The following is a 17,299-nucleotide window of genomic DNA, read 5'->3' as shown; positions in this document are numbered from 1 at the left end:
AGATGGCGTCCCGAAGACCCCCACCTGGAGGCCACCCTCCCCCGCACGTACCTCGTCCGTTTCCACCGGGACTACAACCCTGCAGCCAAAACGCCATAGCCGAGACGGGACTCGGAACACCAGCCATTACCAACGAAACCCCGCCCTTCTCTCTCCCGCAGGGACCAACCAGAGCACCAGGTCCGGAGGAACCATATCTCGCTGCCCCCGGAAGTCCCGCCACAGAGGCAGCGCCAGCACAGGATAAAACCGAGGATCGAGGACAACACGCCGTCGGAGTTTCGTGGCAGGACCCTCTGGCTGGAGACGGAGAAGGAGAGCAGACGTGCGACGAAGACGTGTGGACAGAAGAGTGGTGGAGTCCTAAGGAGGTGGCTGGAGAGCGGCCGTAACTCACTGGAGAGGTACGGCGGACCGCGTGAGTGCCTTTAACCTTCTTTTTCCCTATTCGCTTGGAGTCCCTGTAAAGTCCCTGTAAATACCTCCCTTTTCTCCATAGTCTCACCTCCCCTGCACTGTAAGATAAGTGTATAGCACCTCACAGAAGACCCCAACCGCTCCTCTCACGTCCCGCCTCGGGACCCTCTCTATTTCCCGACCTTTATTCCTTCCTCCCGGTACCCTCCTTCCCTCACTGCCTCTTTCTGCCCTCTCTCGCACTACCCGGGTGACGGTGAGCAGTATATACTGCGTTGAGTTCTGGATAGGACTAACGGTCCCTTGTTTTTTCCCTCTCTTTCTGCCCTCCTTGGATCCTCCCCATCATCGGAGCCGTCCTTGGAGTGTCGGAAGACGCCGAGCAGAACAGAAGACCAGGACCGGAGTCTATCGTCTGGAGCCTCCCTTTCTGACAGTTGTGACATTCCATTCTGTTCCTCCATAATAAAAGACCAGTATTGCCCACTACATACGGCCTCCTCGTCTGCTTTTCCGGCCCGCTACGCTCACACCACCACAGGGATATACCCAGATCCTGCGCGTGAGAGGTGTAGTACTAGGCAATGCCTGAGACTCTTTCATTGTCAATGGGACAAGAAGGACATCAAAAAGGAGAAGAAGAACACCATTGTGACTTATTACAACTGGAATTTTACTGGGAGGAATGATGCCAACTCACAGACACACGCCTTTGACAACCACGCCAGATATTATGACAGCAATGGCCCTTACTGGGACATTTTAGTTTGTCCCAGAGTGGGTTTTCTTTGTTTGGGCCAGAGCAGTGAATTTTGAGCTGGAGACACCGGATGCTCATGAGCTTCCAAAAGCAGAGTTTGACTATAGGCTAATACACTTACCATTCCCCTCCCAGCGATGGGAGCACTCAAAGTGGAAGTCACTCTTACTAGTCGGCGTCTGCAGCTGCTGCACCCTTTTGACAAATGGGATTGAAAGGACCCAGAAGACATGCAGATACTCCTCAAGGTGAAGGCACCACATATGACACCTCTGCTGCAGGACCTTGGCTAATGTTCCGTGGTCATCTGGACAACATTTCAAACAATCTGCTGATCAGAGCCATCAACACTGAGAACAATAAGGCAAACTTAGTGAAGAACGCCCTAACGCAGGAGTATGAAGCCTTTCCAGACATCGCCCGCTACTACAAGAACCATGGCATCAGATGGGTTGGGATTGGGGATGAGAACCATAGTAAGGTTGCGAGCCGGAAGCACGCTGCCCTGGAGTCACAGCACTTGGGGTGATAGGCCATTATCACCAAAATATTTGCTAGGATTTCTAAAATAAACCTTAGGAAGCAGGGCCTTCAATCCCTCAGACCCAGCAGCCCATGACAATTTCACCCAAAGGACAAGATTACCATTGCTGGACTCAAAGAATTGGCACCGGACAAGCTCCTGAACAGCATCATCAAGCAACAAAAGGATACCACCAAGCCGAACCACACCCTCAACTGAACCCTTAGCGTTTCTGGCTGGCAGTGCTCTTAACCGCATGAAAGAGGCACAGCAGCAGTGACGACCCACTCATTCTGCTTGCAACGTTCACTTGTAACTGACACCTCTTTACTTACCATGGTTTGCTGCTTCTGTGAAGGAAGTGCCTTTGTGTGTCCGTTTAATTAGTTTTGCAGTATTCCTAATTGAATCTGGTCTACGGAGGGCTAGCTTCTATGTGTTAAACTTTAGGTTCCCTTGTCTGCCTTTCCCTCCATTTTCACATTTTATGTAAAAAAACTCAGTTGATTTATTTTTATCCTCGAATCGTGCCAGGGACGGAATAGGGATGATTTTATAAAACCTACATAAACAACGTACATAGTAATAAGAAAAAAAATCTTGGATCTTGAAAACAAATTCGTACTTCATTTTTGCCAATTTTTAAAAAAAGTTTTTTTATTAGCATTTTGTGAAAAACAAGAAACAATAGAGTTCCTTCATGCAAAGTCATATGTAAACAATTATCATCTTAACAATTCCCGCATCGTCATCCCCACGGGGTTTTAGGAATTTGTGTAGCCCATCCATATACCATTCCCCACTGTAATGTGCCATGATTCTTTCCCTTCTGGGATGCTCGGGGACAATCGGGTCGACAGGCACCTCGAACGGGAGTGGAAGGACCTCTAGATTGCCTGCTAATCATCACTCAGCCCTTCATCCAGCCCATAGTAAACTCTCCATTTCCCCCATACCTAACGGAACTTTCTCGGGCAGCCCCTCGCCTTATGTGACCCTCTCTGCCGCCATGTACATATCCATTCCAGTCTTCCATTCTCTAAGCTGGGGTGGGGCTGTCGCTCCCCATGTTCGAGCCACATCTCGTTTTGCCACCACGAGATGTGGGGGAAAATGAGCTGCAGGCGGCCCAAGTCTACATCTCCGGGGATGCCCAGTAGTATGGACCTAGGGTCCAGTGGTAGCGCGACACCCAAAACATTGCTCAACTCACCCAGCACCATTTCCCAATATCTCTGGAGAAAGGGGCAGTCCCAGATGTTATGGTACAAATCCCCCTGCATTTGTCCGCACCTCAGGCAATTCGGGTCACTGGTGCGTCCCATGCGGTGTAATCAGGCCCTGTCATAGTAGACCCTATGTAGGACCTTGTATCGAATAAAACGAAGACCGGATTTATTGGCCACCTCGCGGTGATGCGTTACGGCCGCCTCCCAGTCTATATTTTCAAGTATACCCAGGTTATGTTCCCATGGCTCCCTCAGTCTCCACAGCCTGTCTGGTGCATTATTATTCAAGGTTCGGTATATCAGCGAGACCGCCTTAACAAGTACTCGTTCTTGTAGGAGGTGTCCCTCCAGTGGTGCCTATTCCACCAGTGCGAGAGATTAGGAACCCTCTGCCTGCCAGACATGTCGAAGTTGCGCATATCTGAGAAATTGGAAGACGTACAACCCAAATTCCGCTTGCAGCATCCAGAAACTCTCGAGTTTACCCATGGCTAAAACGTTCCCTATAGTCGAAATGCCAATGACATCACATCCCTTGAAGCCCTTTAGCTTGTGTAGCTCCTTTAACCAGGGGCAATGCCAAAGAGGTGTTTGTTTTGTAGGTTTGCGTACTTCTCCCATTGCTTTTGTCGCCCTGTCCCGGACCTCTAGCATAACCTGTGTGGCCGGAAGAAGTCTGCCTTTGGCTATTCCCCCGTAAATATAGTACAGGTATGTGCAGTTCGCCATACTGTCCCTTTCAAGTCTATAGGTGGGATGGTCTGTCATGGCATGGAGCCATTCATTCACCGGGGTTAGATGTTCCGCCCAGTAGTAGGCCTCTATATCAGGCAATGAGACCCCCCCCATTATATTGGTTGCATTACAACATGGTCAATGCAATCCTCTGCTGATTTCCAAGCCATAGGAGAGAACGCAGTTCACCCCTATCACCCGAACGGTTTGCTCTTTCCGTAGGGCATAGAGGAAACTGGGCAGGTTAATCATTTTAAACATGGCTGCCCTACCTAGGATTGTGAGGGGGAGGGATTTCTATCTCTGTGCATCTGTTGTGAAATTCGGTATGACCCTGTGAATGTTCTTCTGGTAGGAAAGCCTCTGGTGAGGTAGATCCCCAAGTACGTAAACCCCCAAGCGACCTTGCATAGGCTTTACGACGTAGCATTCACAATGCTTGGTCAGACAACGCATGATAGTGGCTATCATTTTTGTATTTATCCACTCATTTGATTCAATTTGTTGAACTCCTGACAGGTGTTTCAAACTTCAGATTCATAGGAGGAGTGTAACATAGTCTGCATGTTAGTTTACAGGCAATTATAACCAACACTTTAGGGCCCTCTGCACCTGTGAGTAAATAGTTCCCTATGCAGCAGATCATCTTCCCTGGTGCATTCTGATACAGATCCTAGGAAGTAGTTGCTTTGTTGCAATTAGAGAAGAGGCGACTTCACATAAACAAACCAGCACACAGTGTACTTTTCACCTATTGGCACACCAGTTTGGCAGAAGTAATCCTTCTATTCTTGCTCTACCTCAAAGCATAGTGGTCTTTGTAGTTTCTATGTTTGAAGGTTTGCTGAAAGGTGCCATCAAATATATTGTGTGGACATCCTGATCAGTGAAGTGGAAATTTACTGATATAGCGAATTGAAAATTAGGGTGGCCCACATATTAGTGAAAAGAAAAATCAGTACCCTGGCCTGTAGGCTCTTGTTGTTAGGGGGCTCATCCCCATGTGACTGTAAGCTTGAAAAAGCACCTTGAAAAACAAGCCTTGGCATAGCCAATAGGTAGCGCCTTATAAGTATTTAGTTATGCAGTAGAATATCCTTGGCGCAACAACATCAACTGTTGCTTGGCTAAACACTTATAAGGTCCCAAAGGCGAGACCTATTGGCTATGCCCCTAGGACCTCTATTTTATACTTGCCCCTTTTCTCTTATTCCTATAAGGAATTGCCGATAACAATTGCTGAAGGCTCATAGCACCACTTTTAGTTAAATACTTTTTTTTTATTAAAGAAGAAACACAGAAATACAAAGAATTAACATGTTCAAGTATTAAAGTAAGAGAACCATTACAAATTAATACATATGAAAACCGTGAGATTAAGAATAAGACAACTGAAGATGACATGAACTTGTGCGGAATGGTTATAATAAAACAGCAAATAGCAAGGAAAATTGAACATTAAGAAATTATATAGAACATATCTGTGAGCAAACTGGTGAATAAGAAACTACATTAAGACATTTTTATTATAAAAAAGGAGAAAAAAGAAAGAGAAATGGGAAAGAAAAATAAAAGTAGGAGAAGAAATAGAAAAAGCTGAGAAAAGAAAGAGAAGAGGAAAATGAATAGGAGAGAGGAAATTATAAAAGAGGTAAGTTCGAAGATAAATAAGTAGTAAACGGTAACTATAATAAATCAGATTTGATTTGTAAGTGAGTTGAGACATAAGAAACTGAAGCAATTCTGTGTTCATCACAAATTAGATTCCACCAATGTAAAAGGATAACTTAGAGTTGTCTTTCCAGCAAGTTAATATAACCTTAAAAGCGACAGCAATAAACAAGTCAAATAAAATAGATTTGGAGATAACCTGGTCAAAATCTGGAGACATAGTGCCTAAAAATACATTATGATTATTAAAAGGAAGATTATATGAAAAAATCAATAAGCATTTAGACCAAATATTTTTCCAAAAAGCATTAACCTTAGGACAATAGTAAAGTAAATGTATTAACAAACCTTCAGCAGTAAGACATGACCAACAAGAGGATGAATTTGAGTGGTTGAATTTGTGGAGAAGAGAAGGAGTAATAAGAACTCTATTATAGATAAAATATAGAGATTGTGTTATGTTTGCAACTTTGGAGGTTTTAAACAGTTTCTGCCAAAATTTGTCCCACTGAGGTATGACCATGTTTGGTATAAATCTTGTTCCCATTCAAGTTCAACCTTAGATTTATTGCGAGGGCATGATACATTAGATATGGTTTTATATATAAATGAAGCACTAGATAACATAGTAGAAGAAACATCATAGAGGGGAGTGTCAGGTGAAAAAGAGAGAGGGAAAGGCTGAGAGTTGAACTTCTGTAGACAATTTTGAAGTGTTGTAACTAGGACATTATGTTGTTGAATACATGAATCGGGTAATTAAAATGTTCTTGCAATCAATTGAAAGGCAGAATCAAATCATTAGCAAACGTTTGATAAACATAAAAAATGCCCTTTTCTTTCCAATGTTTGTGGTACTATTATTTGTCGCAAAATTTTATGTATCTGTTAAACCATAATGAGGAAGATAGGAATGAGTGATATTCATCAAAAGGTTTAAAGAAAAGTGTATGTAATAGGTGATGAGAATATTTCAAAATTGGGTATTGAGAAATAAAAGTACAATTGGACATAAATAACACATCTTGAAAAGAAAAATCATTTAATAGTGACCTTTCAACAGAAACCCAGGAAGGTTTAGATACATCTTGATAACCTTTAGACAAAGCATAACATTGGCGAATCAAAAATGCATTGTCATACAATCTAAAGTCAGGAAATAGGACACTCCTTCAGAATTGGGACGGGATAATTTAGATAGAGCAATACAAGCACATTTATTGCTCCAAAGAAACTAATAATTAGGAATTTTAAAAGGTAACATTGATCAAATAAATAATACCTGGGGGACAATCCTCTTTTTAATTGTATCAAATCTGCCCCACCAAGATAATAATAAGGGAGTCCAAGAGGATAGAAAGTTGGTGATCTTGAGTTTCAGGGCAGTAAAATTATGGGTTAAGGGGTCACAGATATTAGAGGAAAACCAAAGTCCTAAATATTAAATTTTTGGGGGACACCATGTAAAGTTAGTAGAATCAAACATATGCTGATAACATGAATCATTTAATGGCAAAATCTCAGTTTTGGAGAAATTTAGGGCCTCATTAGGATGGCGGACGGACCTTCGTCCGTCCGCCACCCCAGAGTAGGAGGGACCATCTGCAGGGGCAGCGGCGGTCCCTCCGTGCAGATTAGGATGTGACCGCCACCCTGGCGGTCACATCCTGTATGTTTAACATTGCGGTGGGTGCTGCTTGAAGCAGCACCCGCCGCAATGTTAAAAATGCATGCTTCGCTTTGTGCATGCAAATACAGGGGGGTACCATAGGTACCCCCATGTGCACCCCCACCCCCCAGTCACCCTGGGGGCCCGCAACGGGCCCCCAAAGAAATCTATGTATGCCTTTCCACGGCAGAGAAGCCGCCGCGGAAAGGCATATCTTTACCCCCATCCTAATATGGCTGGCGGTGTCTGTTAGACACCGCCTCCATATTAGAGCTTTTTCGCCGCGGTCGTAAGGCGACCACGGTGGAAAAGCGGCGGACGGTCTTCCTGACCCCCCATCCATCCTAATCTGGCGGGGGGTCTTTGAAGGCTCCACAGGGGTTTTTCCACTTCCTCCGGGCCGGCGGACATTTCCGTCGGCCCGGAGGATGCGGAAAAACCGCAATCCTAAAGAGGCCCTTAATTTGTAACCGGAAACTTGAGAGAATGATAACATTTCTTGTAGAAAATGTGGTAGAGAAGAAACAGGGTCGGACATGTAAATAAGAATATCATCTGCATATGCAGATAGTTTAATGTGATGGGATTTTAGTTTAAAACCAGAAATCTGAGAATTATTTCTGAGTCGTTGAAGGAAAGGTTCCAGGCATAACAAAAAGAGTAAAGTTGGCAACATTGGCGTGTACCTCTTTGCAAACAAAAATAAGGAGAAACAAATACACATGCTTTAGGATCTGTGTAGAGCAATTTAACATATGGAATAAACTTGGGACCAAAACCAAACTATTGTAAAGTGTGAGTCATAAAATCCCAATTAATCCGGTCAAAAGCTTTTTCAGCATCTAATGATAGGGCTGCTAGGGGGGAAGGGTATTTTTTGCTGAGAGACAGAATATTAGAAAACATTCTGGCATTATCGGAGGCTATACGTCCTTTGACAAAACCAGTTTGATCTGGATTGATAAGAGTGGGAATAACATTCTCCAATCTTGTGGCTAAAATCTTAGCAAACATTTTTGCAATCATAGTTGATTAAAGATATAGGGCGACAATTCTTACAGAAGGAAGGGTCTTTATTGGGTTTGGGAATAACAATAATAAGGGCTTCTAAAAAAGAGCCAGAAGCCTTAAAATTGAATAGAAATGAATTAAAAAGTTCCAGTAATTTAGGAGCAAAAATGGAAGAAAAAGTTGAAAATAATTCTACTGTAAAACCATCAGGACCAGGGGCTTTGGATTTTTTTGTCTGGGACTTAAGAGCATCAGAGATTTCTTGGAGAGAGATATCTTCCTCAAGAGGTAAAAATATCAGGAGAGGAAGCAGGTATGGGAATATTTTGAAAAAAAAGATGTGAAGTCTCTTTCAGTTGGGTTAGTGGTTTCTGTGTATACGTTATTATAATATTGCTGAAAAGTAGCAATAATGTCTGAATCAGAGGAGAGGAGTTGATTATTTATTTCTGAATGGATAGGGCCAATATTTTTGCGTTCTGATTTGATTTTAAGGAGGATGTTGCAGGCATCTACTGTGGCGAGTTTGTTTAGAGTAGATTTAGCTTTAATTAATTCTTGTAATGAGGAGGAGTATTTAGAGGAGAAGTATTTAAGTTCCAAGATTTTAATTAGACAAGAGTTTCTTCATATTCTCTACTCAAGCATTCATTCTTCTTAGAAGAGTAAGCAATAGTAAAGGATCTGAATGATGCTTTAAAATCATCCCAGTTGTTATGTATTGATGTATCTAAAGAGTTATAGAGTTCGAAAAATTTCTTAATAAAAGTGGTCGCTTCTGAAATAAAGGTTGGTTAAGATAAAGATAAAAGATAATTATTAAATTGCCAGCGACCTTGTTTGAGGCGTTAGGGATATATCAATATATTTGGAAACAGGTGTATGGTCAGAGATAAAAATGTAACCAATTTCAGATGATTGGAGACAAGGTAATAGTGACAGGAGAGAAAAAGGTAAATTCAGGGGCATCAGGATTACATGTTTTCCAAGAATCAAATAAAGGACCAGAGGGAATAGCTGATTGGATTGATTTGTGGGTCTTATCAGGTTAAAATTGATAATTTAAAACTCTGTCAGAGAAAGGATCTAACAAATTATTGAAATCGCCACCAATCATCACATTAGTGTTAGAGATAGACATCAATTTAATTTTAATAGTATGCCAAAAATCTGGGTCAGTTTTCACCGGACCATAAACATTTAAAAAAGTAATTGGTGTTTTGTTGATGGTAGCTTCCACTTTCACCCATCGACCATTAGAGTCACAGTGTGTCAACACTATTTGAGCATGAATGGACTTGTGAAACTATATAGCAACACCACCATGACTATCAATAGCTGGTGAAAAACCAATTTGATTAACCCAATGGCGTTTGAGTTTTAAAGATTCAACATCATTACAATGGGTTTCCTGCAAAAAAGCAACTTGAGCATTAAGTTTAGCTAAATGAGACAATACCTTTTGACGTTTGACAGGATGACCTAGACCACGTACATTCCACGAGACGACATTAACCATGTAGTTGGATTAGGGAATATGGAAGGAAACAGGAACATGAGACTCCATATGCAACAAAACCGAAACTGTGGGGCCAATAAAAAAGATAAGAAAGACACCAATTATTTTGTGATCAAAAGAGAACATTGCAAAGTACAAGACATGTAATGAACAGTAGAATCTCTAAAGAGAGAAAATAAGAAGCATAGAAAAGAAAGGAGGAGAAGGACAGGGAGATATAAGAAAAAAGTAAGTAGACAGATCAAGGAGGAAAATCCAGACCTGAAAACAGAGAGAAACACGAGTAGAGAGAAGCATGGTGACACCAAAGAACACGGACCCCCATAAGAGAAAAAGATCAAAAGAAGAACCTCAAAAAGAAAAGAGATAAGCATCAATTAGAAAAAGTTATCAGATCAACCATTTGAGAAACAGATTAACAATCCTGAAAAAGAAAAATAAGTTAGTCATTAGTATCCATACTGCGAGAGGAAATGGAATTGAGAAAGAGTTTAAGTTTATCAGGATCATCAAAAGATCTTGACCGGCCATCATGTGTTATTTTGCAGAGGCACGGGTGGAGAATTCTGAATTGGATGTTCAGTTGTCTCATTTGAGGGCACAGAGCAAGAAACTTTGCGACGAGCATTTGTTGCATTAGAAACATCTTGTGAAATAAAAATATTATGACCAGAGCAGATAAGACGACATTTAAGTCTTACCGCCTTCAAGACGTGTATCAGTTCAGTAAACTCCAGAAAAAGCATTATGATCCCACGTGGTTTATTTGACATAGGATTTAAGCAACCCAGAAAATGTGCTCTCTGAATATATAGAGGAGATGGTGATGGTTGCAGCTCCAAAAGCTCAGGAAGAAACTTCTGTAAAAAAGCCACTAGATTAGAACCTTCAATATTTTCGGTAATCCGTAAAGGCGTAGATTATTTCTGTGATTACGATTTTCAAGGTCATCAGCGTGGACTTTTAACTTGTGGATTTCTAATTCAAGTAATGGGATCTTCGACGATAAATCTTGAATATCACTAACCCGTTGTTCGAGTTCAAGCACCTTCCCTTCCATGACAATCCATCTTTCTTCAATCTGTTTTAATTTTTTATTAGTAGTAGATATAAATGGTGGAAGACCACAGACTTCGTCAAGTATAGAGTCCAAAACTGGATTCTGTGAGGAGAGAATAGGTGAAGGTGGGTCATTTTTATGTCTTTTAGATTTTGTACCAGTGGAGGAGGATCTAACTGAATGAAGGTCGTTGGCCATAGCGGAGTACTGAAAGAAAGTCAGTGGTAATAAGGCCGATATTGAGAAGAGTCAGAGTTGCATATAAAAGCACTACTTATGTTGATGAAGAATGAGAGAATTCAAAAATTACCACATATAACAGCACTTGAGACCTTCGAAGCAGCGTAAATAACCATTAGTGCAAAAAATACTATGGTTATGAAAAGGTACAGGCAAAAGTAATCCGAGAGACAAAACAGACCCGCACTATCACCACATAAAAATCAAAAAGATGATGGAAAAATGACCCAGAGATGAAATAATTAAGAGCCAATGCATGAATTAGGCAAATACAGCATGTAAAATGGAATAAAAGCCCATATTATCACCATTGTGAGGAAAAGAACTCTCATTGAGAATACTGCTGGTAGAAAAAAACGGGTGACAAATTCCATAATACCAGCAATATTAATTAACAGGCAATGTTCCAGGCGTACAGGCTTCCAACTCTGAGGAAATCATTTGAAGATGCTACAGCAGAGGTCACATAGAGCACTGGAGAAAGCAAATAACTGCAGAAATGCACAAGCGCGAGCGCCGCGATGTATCATGGCGGCCGCTCTCATTACGCTGAAGAGAAATTGCCGCGATGCATATCTCAGTGACGGGATGAAGGAAAGTCCGCCAAGACACTCCTAGAGACTCACCCCGCCTTCATAGACCTTCAGACATCGCACAAGAAGTAAAGCGCGGTCAACAGAGGCTCCGGAATCGGCAGAAAGTTCTGCGACGTAACGGAGCTCACTCGGGAACCGCCATGTTGTTTCGGCGGTCAAGCCACGCCACCCATAGCACCACTTTTGTTTTGTTCTTTACCACTGTAGAGGATTCTGCCAAGCTCTGTCAGTATACCTCCACTATATTGACTGACCTACCACTATATCTACACCACTACATTGAATTGACACAATGTAAAATACCATCACATCATTGCCCATTATATTACCAAGTAAAATATATAGAAAAATGTGTTAGCTTCAGAAATAGACAAATATTAAGAAACCGATAATATAAAACATACGTATCTACACGTGAAATTGTTAAAAGTTAATAGCACATTTTAAGATTTATTTTGGAAATAGGAATGTGTTATCAAAATAAAGCATAAGAGTTTTGGAGCCACATGTAGCGTGCATTTTACCAGTTGCAAAGGTCCCGATTTGCAGAATTGGGCAGTTTCTGACTGTTAAAATGCTTTTTCGTATGTATAAATTCGATTCGGTCACATGTTACAGAATTGCAATTGGGAATTGCAAATATATACTGATTTGGTATTAGGAAAGGGCGTGTTTATGGCATCCCTTCCTAATACCGAATCTCAGTGGTACATAGGAATGTTTTTCGATCGAAATGCGGTCGCAAAACATTCTAATTTTGCCACCTACTGGTAAACCATTCGCAAAGGTGAAGGGGTCCCCAAGCTACTGCTTCCCCCTTGCAAATGTTCCTAAAAATATTTTTTAAGAGCAGACTGTGGTCCAATGGACCATTGCCTGCTCTTAAAAGATGAAAATAAAACGTTTTACTTTCCTTTTTTAAACGCAACCTGTTTTCCTTTAAGGAGAACAGGCTGCATTTGAAAAACAAAATTCAATATTTAAAAGCAGTCACAGACATGGTGGTCTACTGACCCCAGCAGAACCCCACCCCTGTGATTTTAGCGATTCCTAATGGGTCACAAATTGCGAACCATTAAGAAACTCCAAATGAAACTCAAGGAGATTAATATATTTAAATATCTATTACCTAATTGCGATTCGCAGATAATCGCAATTAGGTAATCTCTATTCGAAATAATGGTATATGTGGCCTATAGGATATAATAGAGGTAATTGGGCCAGGATAATAATTATTTAACAGTACACCATTAAGATTTAGGATATGGGTATGAAAAGAAAGAGATGAGTTAAAAATTATAATGCACAAAATAACACAAATCAAAGAACAGAATCTGAAGGTGCTTGCTCCCCCGTTACAATTTTTTATTATCTGTATAATTTTCAATTGGATTTAGGTTGCACATGACAAAATATAACAAAAATGAGGGGTTAGCAGTTACTAAAAATACAGGAAAATAAAATTGTGAATATAAAATAAAGAAGAATATTTTCGAAGGGTTAATCTCCACCACCCTAACGTGAATGTAAAAAACATGCATACAGGGTAAAAGGCTCAAGGTTTAAGTATACCTAGAGGATAACTAAGTTTTATGGTCCATTATTGACGTTTAGACGGTTCTGGTACCATCATAATCTACAAGGCCAAAGGCGGAGTGGTTTGTAAATGTCACCGGAACATTGAGATGTCAACAAAGGGCCATATTATGCTTGCTAGCCATCATGCATTTTTTTATAATGCATGTTTATTTGGGGTAGTTATCTTGAAAAAAAGTGCTTCCCTCAATTTGGAGTTCACAATGACCAATGATTGTGATGAGAATATTTAGGTTTACCTTATTGGCATGAACAGGTGATAAAAATTAACAATGTGGCTGGCCAGAGAATTTGGCTCCAGCTTTTACCACATAATTATGGACTAAATGCATTTGCCACATAAATTGCGACATAATTTGCAGGTTTATCAAAAATTTAACAAAAACTATTTAACATTAATTAAACTGGCAGAGAATTATCTTTAATAATTTGCATTATTTTGCTGCTTCATTAAAGGAACCTTGCTCCATAATTTGGTCCTCATGCCTCATAAGCCTTTTAACACAGACAATTCTAAAGCTCTGCAGATTGTTTAGGCTAAGTGATTATGGTGATGAAATTTGTATTTCATAGGCCACCGTGAAATAATCTACACTTCACATGTCCTTTTGAAATATGAGTTTTTATAGCACTGTGTTTTGTGCAATAAAAGCATCTAAACATGCTATATATATATATATATATATATATATATATATATATATATATATATATACACACTTATTACATTCAGTAAAGTGGAGGTACATAATATCGAGATACTAGAATATCGTAGCCAAAATGTTGAGTGCCAAGATGTAGACTGCTAAGTATAGCCTTACTATACTTAATTGCAAATATATGTAGATTGGCTATATGTATGTGTGTGTGTATATGTATATGTGTGTATATATATATATATATATATATATATATATATATATATATATATATATATATATATACACTGAAAAAATTTACATTTACAAGGATGTTTTAGTTAGGAAATAGAATTTTAAAAAAACCCTAAGATTTTCATTAAAAAAGTAAAGGTTACAGGGATATTATGCTTAGGTTCAGATTTTACACACAGAAAACCATAGAAATTCAGCAGTTATAGTTAGTTATCTCTCGTAACTATAACTTGTGTCTTAAGGCAACGACAACTTGCGCCCCCGCTATGCACAGTTTTCTCATCAATACATTTACAGCAAATGTTGCAGTGATATTATCAGTGATGTCATAAGTGATGTAATATATTGGGTAATTAAAAGTGCATGGAGAGTGTGGGTGTTATAGTTACCTTGCGGCACGCTTTTTCCCCCGGCAACCCCATCCCCGCGGCCTAGCCAATGAGTAAAGGGGGGGGGGGCACGTGGGCCCCCTTCCCAGGTCATGTTTGACCCTTGGGACCCCATCTCCCAGCAAAAAAGTTAATGGAGGATGGAAGCTGCACGACCCTCTCCCGGGTCTATTTCAGCCCCGGGGACCCCATCCACTATAGAATGGGTGCCCTGGTGCTCAACCAGAGTATTTACCATGTCCTCCTTGGGGGCTGCAGGGGGAGCCTCAAGGCCCAATCCGGCTCCCCACATCCAGCGGAAGATGGCATTGCTTCAGTCCACAGATAGCAGCTAAAAATGCTGCTCCCTGTACGCGAGAGGCATATTCAGATTGGTTTGACTGCAGATCTTAAGTTCACCCCCAGCTGGCGAGAGCATTTTAAAGCTCCCACCAGCTGGGAGTGGATTTCGTGTTTGCGTCCTCTTAGCTGGAGCTTTCAAGAAAGAACAAACGCCAGTTTCCCTGCCCATGCCAGTGTGGGCAGGAAAAGCGCAATATCCCAGCAGCAAGCACCCCACACATAGGAGTAGCCAGCCCTGCGGGATGGGATCTCTAGGTCCATTAATGGCTCCAGGAGTGGGGGGCAGGGGGGGGTGAGGCCCATCTCCCGTTTCAAATTGTGGCTGGGCCCTGGGAGGATGGGGTCCCCAGAACCGAAATAAGCCCGGGGAGGGGGGCTATATGCTTCCCTCCCAATTTAAAATAAGGCCAGAACCTGGGGGATGGGGTCCCCGGGATCGAAATTGGCCCATGGAGTGGGGCAACACCACCCCCCATTCCCATATGCATATTGGCTGGGCCCCTGGTATGGGTTCCGTGGGGGTAAAATCGGCCTGGGGAGGAGGGCCATGCAGACCCCTCCCCCAATTATATTGCGTATAATACCCTAGATATCTGGCCCCCCTGAGGCACATTAAAAAGTACAAGCGCGGTAGCCTGCACTTTTTATAAATTGGTTATTTTACTTCTGCAAATTCAAGGTAAAATTTAAAAAGAAAAATGTTTTTAGCCCCCGTCGCGGTCCCTTGGGACCCTACCACCAGGCCTGGGTGGTCAGGGTATTCCTACCCTCTTCTGGTTTTGTTTAGCACTTTTTTGGGACTTGGGCTGAGTCTCGAGTCGGCTGCTTCCCCCTTCTAATTAAAGTGGTGGCAGAAAATCAGATCTCATTATGAGATCTGTCGGGTCCAAGGTGGCTCTGCGTCCCTAGATATACATAAAGGTTTTTTTCTGACCAAAATCTAACATTCTGCCAAATTTAGTGCAATTTTATTCAGCGATTCGAGCTGTCGTCGTGTTCAAAATCCCTATGCGTAATTGCATGTGAAAATGCATTTTTGCTTTTAATAAAGTTTATTAAAAAAAAGTGGCATTGAAGCAACGAGTTCGGCCACCGGCCTGGATCACGCTTCTACCCCTTAACTGTATTCCATCCTAATATGTGTACCATAAGAATCAAAAGCGGACCAAGACAGTTTTCAATCATAGATGTCATGTTTGAGTGGGCATGCTTATATACATATTTACAAATACTCATACTATCTAGTGGTGTTAAACACCCTAATGATAGGGTTGTTTTCCTGATAAAAAATAACTATAACAGCTACAATTTTCAGACACATTAATTGAGACCTGTGCTGCTGGATAAGTGACTTACACATAGTTGCTCTGATGACTCCAGGGCATCTTAAGATACCTATTGGGTCCTGTGGATTTGAGATTGGCTACCTGAGTGGTCCTTGTTCATGTTCATCAACACAGGGAAGCACACATAAGAGGTGAGTAGGAGGAGCAAATGCTGGGCACCTGGGTAGACAGGGTGGTGCTTCGTTTTACCTTCCTGCCTCTAGAGTCTCTCACAAATCTTGTGTGGATTTGTCAGTTTGATGAATCTCATAACTCCTACATGAACCTCTTACTTCAGAGTAATAAAATGTAATTTTGTTCTTGGGCTGATATGAAGCTTTTTTGGAAAATGGAAGTGAGAATTCACTACAAACAGGAGACTCCATTAAAGTGACCTCCATCTCTCCTAACATTCATTGTGAATAGAATAGGAAAGAAGGCTACCTCCTAGGAAAGATACTGATTCTATGGTAACGTTGTCCTGCTGTAGTTGCCAGACACCAATACAGAAAGACCACATCCAAAGTGCTTCCAGCCACTAATGATACATCTGTCGAAGAAATACCACTGCACTGAGACTTACAGCTCATAATAGAAGACTATCTCAGAATTGCATAGTCCAGACTTAGATCTCACTACAAGAATTCCCAGAATGACTATTATCACACATTCCTCACAATGGATCACTGTAAGAATTCTCCCTTTAAAACCCACCAAAGGAGGTCCATGCCCTTCCAAAATCATGTTCCCACCTAGTTTATCTCAAAATGTTTAAAACATTTTTAAACATAACGTTTTGAGAGAATTCCCGAAGTGTTTATCTCTCTCTGTAACCATTATGGCCGAAAAGGGTGTCACAGCCCTTCTCTTCTTCACAGGACATCACACTTCCCTTCAGGAGGAAACATTCATAAACAAACTGATTGTCTTATTGTAAAAAATGAATACGTCAAGGAAGGAAAGTGTACTATTCCCTTCAGCGTTCATCTCTGTGAGGATGTTGTCTATTTTTAAGAGCAAGAAATCATAATTTAGTTGACTGATCATATTCTGCCTATTGAAGTCCCTGCTCTATTCTTGGATTTTACTTTTCAGCCGTTTTCTCTTCCAGACTTCTCCTGTCCCCATTACTTCATTCTTTTTTTACTCCTCTTCAGGCTCCCTAGACATTCTTTATCCCAGTCTTATACCACCCAGCTCCTCTCTGTTCTACCACCTCCAAAGGACTGTTTCAACGTTTCCAAAGTCTGGAGGAAAAGCCTAATTTCTCAGTCTATCATCTAGCTCTTGAACGCAGTTTGTTAAGAGGTCTTCATTTGTCAGA

The 17,299-nt window shown here is 41.3% G+C and overlaps 1 protein-coding gene and 1 pseudogene across 2 annotated transcripts in view; both read left to right on the top strand.

Moving 5' to 3' along the window:
- Nucleotides 1-17,299, top strand: part of ANK3 (ankyrin 3) — a 2,005,091-nt gene that overhangs the window by 57,890 nt on the left and 1,929,902 nt on the right. The gene's annotated exons all lie outside the window — the stretch shown is intronic.
- On the top strand, nucleotides 3-1,980 carry LOC147710969 (aconitate hydratase, mitochondrial pseudogene; annotated as a pseudogene).

The sequence above is a fragment of the Lissotriton vulgaris genome, chromosome 5 (assembly GCF_964263255.1).
Source record: "Lissotriton vulgaris chromosome 5, aLisVul1.2, whole genome shotgun sequence".
Taxonomy (NCBI): Eukaryota; Metazoa; Chordata; class Amphibia; order Caudata; family Salamandridae; genus Lissotriton; species Lissotriton vulgaris.
The sequence above is the reverse complement of the archived record's forward strand: the minus strand, read 5'-3'. Positions and strand labels throughout refer to the sequence as shown.